Source organism: Salmo salar, chromosome 02 (assembly GCF_965601325.2).
Source record: "Salmo salar chromosome 02, fSalSal1, whole genome shotgun sequence".
In the NCBI taxonomy this organism is placed as follows: domain Eukaryota; kingdom Metazoa; phylum Chordata; class Actinopteri; order Salmoniformes; family Salmonidae; genus Salmo; species Salmo salar.
This window is the reverse complement of record NC_138292.1, coordinates 15,426,893-15,434,901: the sequence shown is the minus strand read 5'-3', so window position 1 is coordinate 15,434,901 and position 8,009 is coordinate 15,426,893.

The following is an 8,009-nucleotide window of genomic DNA, read 5'->3' as shown; positions in this document are numbered from 1 at the left end:
AATCAGAGAGAGAGTCAGAGAGAGAGTCAGAGAGAGAGAGAGAGAGTCAGAGAGAACGAGAGGGAGAGAGAGTCAGAGAGAGAGAGTCAGAGAGAAAGAGAGGGAAAGAGACAGAGAGAGAGAAAGAGAGACAGAGAGAGGGCGAAAGACAGACAGACAGACACACAGACACACAGAGAGCGAGAGACAGAGAGAGAGAGAGACAGAGAGAGCGAGAGAGGGAGAGAGAGAAAAAGCAATCAGAATCAATGACTTCATTTTCTCCAGTTAATAAGTCGTGGTGAATGGAACTTGCTGATAGTCAGGCCCAGAGTGTAATTTAATGAGGGAAACATGTATAATATCTGACACAACACTCACTGTTGGCCTGCCGTGTCTTCGAAAAGTATTCAGACCCCTTGACCTTTTCCGCATTTTGTTACGTTACAGCCTTATTCTAAAATGGATAAAATAAATACAAATCTTCAGATATCTACACACAATACCCCATAATGACAAAGCAAAAAAAACACTTCCTTAAATACCTTATTTACAAACTGTAAGTATTCAGATCCTTTGCTGTGAGACTCAAAATTGAGCTCAGGTGCATGCTGTTTCCATTGATCATGTTTGAGATGTTTCTACAACTTGATTGGAGTCCACCTGTGGTAAATTCAATTGATTGGACATGATTTTTTAAGGCACACACCTGTCTATATAAGGTCCCACAGTTGACAGTGCATGTCACAGCAAAAACAAAGCTATGAAGTCGAAGGAATTGTCCGTAGAGCTCAGAGGATTGTGTCAAGGCACAGATCTGGGGAAGAGTACCAAAACATTTTTGCAACATTGAAGTTCCCCTAGAACACAGTTCCCCTAGAACCCTAGAACACAGTGTTCTCCATCTCTTTTCTCTGTATACATCAATGATGTCGCTTTTGCTGCTGGTGGTTCTCTGATCCACTTCTACGGCAATGACACCATTCTGTATACCTCTAGCCCTTCTTTGGACACTATGTTAACAAACCTCCAAACGAGCTTCAATGCCATACACTCCTTCCGTGGCCTCCAACTGCTCTTAAATGCAAGTAAAACTAAATGCATGATCTTCAACTGATCACTGCCCGCACCCGCCCGCCCGTCCAGCATCACTACTCTGGACGGTTCTGACTTAGAATATGTGGACAACTACAAATACCTAGCTGTCTGGTTAGACTGTAAACTCTCCTTCCAGACTCATATTGCTTATTGGTCTCATAGTGCTTATTGGTCTCATAGTGTTATTGGTCTCATATTGCTTATTGGTCTCATAGTGCTTATTGGTCTCATAGTGATTATTGGTCTCATAGTGCTTATTGGTCTCATAGTGCTTATTGGTCTCATATTGTTTATTGGTCTCATAGTGTTATTGGTCTCATAGTGTTATTGGTCTCATAGTGTTATTGGTCTCATATTGCTTATTGGTCTCATAGTGTTATTGGTCTCATATTGCTTATTGGTCTCATATTGCTTATTGGTCTCATAGTGCTTATTGGTCTCATATTGCTTATTGGTCTCATAGTGCTTATTGGTCTCATAGTGATTATTGGTCTCATATTGCTTATTGGTCTCATATTGCTTATTGGTCTCATAGTGCTTATTGGTCTCATAGTGCTCATTGGTCTCATATTGCTTATTGGCCTCATAGTGCTTATTGGTCTCATATTGCTTATTGGTCTCATAGTGCTCATTGGTCTCATAGTGTTATTGGTCTCATAGTGCTTATTGGTCTCATAGTGCTTATTGGTCTCATAGTGCTTATTGGTCTCATAGTGCTTATTGGTCTCATAGTGCTTATTGGTCTCATAGTGCTTATTGGTCTCATAGTGCTTATTGGTCTCATAGTGCTTATTGGTCTCATAGTGCTTATTGGTCTCATAGTGCTTATTGGTCTCATAGTGCTTATTGGTCTCATAGTGCTTATTGGTCTCATAGTGCTTATTGGTCTCATAGTGCTTATTGGTCTCATAGTGCTTATTGGTCTCATAGTGCTTATTGGTCTCATAGTGCTTATTGGTCTCATAGTTGCTTATTGGTCTCATAGTGCTTCATTGGTCTCATAGTGCTTATTGGTCTCATAGTGATTATTGGTCTCATAGTGCTTATTGGTCTCATATTGCTTATTGGTCTCATAGTGCTTATTGGTCTCATAGTGCTTATTGGTCTCATAGTGCTTATTGGTCTCATAGTGCTTATTGGTCTCATAGTGCTTATTGGTCTCATATTGCTTATTGGTCTCATATTGCTTATTGGTCTCATAGTGCTTATTGGTCTCATAGTGCTTATTGGCCTCATAGTGCTTATTGGTCTCATATTGCTTATTGGTCTCATATTGCTTATTGGTCTCATAGTGCTTATTGGTCTCATATGTGCTTATTGGTCTCATAGTGCTTATTGGTCTCATAGTGCTTATTGGTCTCATAGTGCTTATTGGTCTCATAGTGCTTATTGGTCTCATATTGCTTATTGGTCTCATAGTGCTTATTGGTCTCATAGTGCTTATTGGTCTCATAGTGCTTATTGGTCTCATAGTGCTTATTGGTCTCATAGTGCTTATTGGTCTCATATTGCTTATTGGTCTCATATTGCTTATTGGTCTCATAGTGCTTATTGGTCTCATAGTGCTTATTGGTCTCATAGTGCTTATTGGTCTCATATTGCTTATTGGTCTCATAGTGTTATTGGTCTCATATTGCTTATTGGTCTCATAGTGTTATTGGTCTCATATTGCTTATTGGTCTCATAGTGCTTATTGGTCTCATAGTGAGGCTCTATTGGTCTCATAGTGCTTATTGGTCTCATAGTGCTTATTGGTCTCATAGTGCTTATTGGTCTCAAGAAACAAGATGGCTCTGATGTAAAAGTCTCTTGAAGTCAGTTATCTGACCGTTGATGTGTCCGTTAAAGACAGGGAAGCTGGGGGGTCCAGTGCCCCACAGTTACAGCTCACAGTTTAACCTTGTTTGTAAAACATCGATGCCTGTTTACACCAGAGTCTCCAGCAATGCCTTATTTATGTGTAGCATGTAGCAGCATCCTGCTGGTGATGTAATATGGATGAGATGTCAGAGGCTTCCTCTGTCTCAACAGATTCCTTCCTTCACAGATACACAACAGGCAACACTGTTGTGCACACACATTCACACACACAAACCCTACTGCACATCTGGCCTATAAAAATGGCATGTATATGTTATAATATGTATATATTATGTATTATTATATTATCTTCATCCTGTGTTTTACGTCTGGATGCTGACAGGTCTTTCTCTGGGGGAGCTGCTGTGAGCTGATGGCTCCCCTGCAGGCAAGTCTCTGTAACAGATGTTTGTGACCACAGTCCTGACTCTGTTCTTTACCGTGTACAGTACCACGGTCCTTAGTAAACACCATCATTACACAGTAGTAACCACAGCCCTGACTCTGTTCTTTACTGTGTACAGTACCACGGTCCTTAGTAAACACCGTCATTATACAGTAGTAACCACAGCCCTGACTCTGTTCTTTACCGTGTACAGTACCACGGTCCTTAGTAAACACCGTCATTATACAGTAGTAACCACAGCCCTGACTCTGTTCTTTACCGTGTACAGTACCACGGTCCTTAGTAAACACCGTCATTATACAGTAGTAACCACAGCCCTGACTCTGTTCTTTACCGTGTACAGTACCACGGTCCTTAGTAAACACCATCATTATACAGTAGTAACCACAGCCCTGACTCTGTTCTTTACCGTGTACAGTACCACGGTCCTTAGTAAACACCATCATTATACAGTAGTAACCACAGCCCTGACTCTGTTCTTTACCGTGTACAGTACCACGGTCCTTAGTAAACACCGTCATTATACAGTAGTAACCACAGCCCTGACTCTGTTCTTTACCGTGTACAGTACCACGGTCCTTAGTAAACACCGTCATTATACAGTAGTAACCACAGCCCTGACTCTGTTCTTTACCGTGTACAGTACCACGGTCCTTAGTAAACACCGTCATTATACAGTAGTAACCACAGCCCTGACTCTGTTCTTTACCGTGTACAGTACCACGGTCCTTAGTAAACACCGTCATTATACAGTAGTAACCACAGCCCTGACTCTGTTCTTTACCGTGTACAGTACCACGGTCCTTAGTAAACACCGTCATTATACAGTAGTAACCACAGCCCTGACTCTGTTCTTTACCGTGTACAGTACCACGGTCCTTAGTAAACACCGTCATTATACAGTAGTAACCACAGCCCTGACTCTGTTCTTTACCGTGTACAGTACCACGGTCCTTAGTAAACACCGTCATTACACAGTAGTAACCACAGCCCTGACTCTGTTCTTTACCGTGTACAGTACCACGGTCCTTAGTAAACACCGTCATTACACAGTAGTAACCACAGCCCTGGCTCTGTTCTTTACCGTGTACAGTACCACGGTCCTTAGTAAACACCGTCATTACACAGTAGTAACCACAGCCCTGGCTCTGTTCTTTACCGTGTACAGTACCACGGTCCTTAGTAAACACCGTCATTACACAGTAGTAACCACAGCCCTGACTCTGTTCTTTACCGTGTACAGTACCACGGTCCTTAGTAAACACCATCATTATACAGTAGTAACCACAGCCCTGACTCTGTTCTTTACCGTGTACAGTACCACGGTCCTTAGTAAACACCATCATTATACAGTAGTAACCACAGCCCTGGCTCTGTTCTTTACCGTGTACAGTACCACGGTCCTTAGTAAACACCGTCATTATACAGTAGTAACCACAGCCCTGACTCTGTTCTTTACCGTGTACAGTACCACGGTCCTTAGTAAACACCATCATTATACAGTAGTAACCACAGCCCTGGCTCTGTTCTTTACCGTGTACAGTACCACGGTCCTTAGTAAACACCATCATTATACAGTAGTAACCACAGCCCTGGCTCTGTTCTTTACCGTGTACAGTACCACGGTCCTTAGTAAACACCGTCATTATACAGTAGTAACCACAGCCCTGACTCTGTTCTTTACCGTGTACAGTACCACGGTCCTTAGTAAACACCGTCATTATACAGTAGTAACCACAGCCCTGACTCTGTTCTTTACCGTGTACAGTACCACGGTCCTTAGTAAACACCATCATTATACAGTAGTAACCACAGCCCTGACTCTGTTCTTTACCGTGTACAGTACCACGGTCCTTAGTAAACACCATCATTATACAGTAGTAACCACAGCCCTGACTCTGTTCTTTACCGTGTACAGTACCACGGTCCTTAGTAAACACCATCATTATACAGTAGTAACCACAGCCCTGACTCTGTTCTTTACCATGTACAGTACCACGGTCCTTAGTAAACACCATCATTATACAGTAGTAACCACAGCCCTGGCTCTGTTCTTTACCGTGTTGGCACATTAACCCCAGGTACCTGTTAGGTACAGTAGAAAGGGGATTATTGACATTAGTATTGCCTGAGGAACTCCTCTGCTGCCTGAAGGCAGTGACAAAGAAGATTAGATAATAACCTTACCGAATGTTTTCAGATGTTCACGAACACTAAGACATATATCATGTCACAGAGGTGGTTAGAAACTCTACACCAGTGTAGAATGGGGACAGGCCTTAGTCTCCCTGAGTTACTAATAGGACCATTTGCTTTTGTGTGTGTGTGTGTGGTGTGTGTGTGTGTGTGTGTGTGTGTGTGTGTGTGTGTGTGTGTGTGTGTGTGTGTGTGTGTGTGTGTGTGTGTGTGTGTGTGTGTGTGTGTGTGTGTGTGTGTGTGTGTGTGTGTGTGTGTGTGTGTGTGTGTGTGAGAGAGAGAGAGAGAGTGAGAGATCTCCTCTTATGCACTCTGGACATGTGTTAGTAGTACCCAACTCGCTAACGATCATCAGGTCGCTAACGGCCTGGTACTCAGGGCTCTACTGTCCCTCCAACCACTCTGACATCAATGCAAATGCAATGGAAAATCACACCAAAACACTATGTGCTTTTAAAACTCAATTTGAAGAAAGAAGTTCAACAACAGGTTGAAACTGAGTGGAAAACATGATCGTTGTGGATGTTGTTTCAAAGCCTAACACAACGAAATGGACAGCGCTTTCTAAGGTGATGATTCATTCAAACCCCTATTTGAATATTAGAGAATTATGCATAGGCCTATATAAAATAAATACCTGAATTTAAGAAAGGATTGTGCCATTATACAATACATAGCCTAGCCACATATTACAGACGGCAGAAAAAAGATGATTTAAGATATCTATGGTACATAATTTGTCTAGTCTATATTAAACAAATTCAGAGTGAGACTACATTATAGTGAATTTCTATTTGATTTTTAATAGCCTAGTAATAGGGCATTTTTTAAATATGTTTTATATAATCAATAGGCATGACCTTCAGCTACAGAATATCTCACCAATGCGTTTCCATCTCCTCCCCTCTCTCCTTCATTCCTTTCTCCAGCACGCAGAGAGGGGCTGTCAATGAAATATGTTTAGTTGGGAAAACATGTTACTATCATGTTCCCGAACAGATTTAACTTGGTTTCCCAAATGAAGCACTGGGTAGCTGCAGGAACAGGGTTGGAGAGCCCATGACATACAGAGTTTGTGTGCAATATCACCTGTTGCGTGGCAAAATAACCGGTGTAGCCTACCCAACATGAGATGAACCTGTAGCCTCCATTTGCTATTGGAGTGCATACAGATGATATGTATTTTTCCTCTTGCCCCTGTTCCTGCCCATTTGATAATGGGCCATTCTAAATCTAAACTAATTTTACATATTAGACTAAATTAAATTAAAAATAGTCTGATGGGTGAAATAATTATCACTTGATGAGAGCTGGAGAGAACAGCTAGTGCTGCCTGATGCTAAGAACAGAGCACCACCTTTTGATTTGTAAGACATTCTAAGGTTTGTATCATTCACAACTAAAGTTACCAAATAACTAGCATATAGGACCTGTTTCAAATGATACATAGTCAACATAGCCACTTCATAGGTGCACTTTAGCTCTGAATGGGAAAAAAAGTATTTATATTTTATTCAGCTAAGTTCAATTATAATGTCCTTACTTTAAAATCATATAATATAACATAATGGCATGGGACGTATAAGCATGTCTTGTCTGCTAAATGAACAAGCCTACAGCCTATGGCATGGCACATAGCCAGATAGGTCAACTCATATTCTGTCCTTCTGTTTCTTTAGACCTGCCTAAAATAAAGAATGGATTTATTGTGATGTTGTATATTCAATTGATTTATTATACTTTTTAAAATGTAGATGTTCCAAAAGCAGACATCAGCAGCTTGTATATGGGGAGATCATGTGTTTGCTAAATGTGTTTAAATTAATTAACAGTCAATTACTATGAGACCGGCAGTCTTTTGCATGGCAATAACCGGCTGACAAGTGGCAAAGGAATGGCATTTTCATTTTAATGTCATTAAAGGAACAACAATGGAACAAACAGAATAACATGGTGGTTTTCTGAATATCCATCTATTTCTACAATAGGCTTCTCCACGGGCATTTCAAATTACACTTGTACTGTATATGCCCTGAAAAGTGGACTGGACCAAGGTTTTTGACTCATGGGATACAGGTGCCCACTGCTTAGCCCAAATGTAATTCCTACTCCCCTCTCAGGAGCTGATGGTTTTTGCATGAGGCAGGAGAGGAGGGAGAACACTACCAGAGAACACTGAGGGTTCTATGGAACATCACCAGCACAGCATACGCCTGACTAGACATGGACTAACACAGTTCATCTTTGTAATGGAAAACCACACAGCTTTAGTGTTAAACTCCAACCGAGGAGTGTATATGTGTGTGTGAAAAAGAGACTAGGGCTTTATTGGAGGAGTGCATTATAGCTCCCCCCCTCTCTCTATAATTAAAAATAACCAAACACGTCAACATTGTTTGCCTTCAGACCACACTCCCTCTGCCAGGTGGAATAATGAATCTAATTTTCAGTAGGAAACATTTCCCACCAG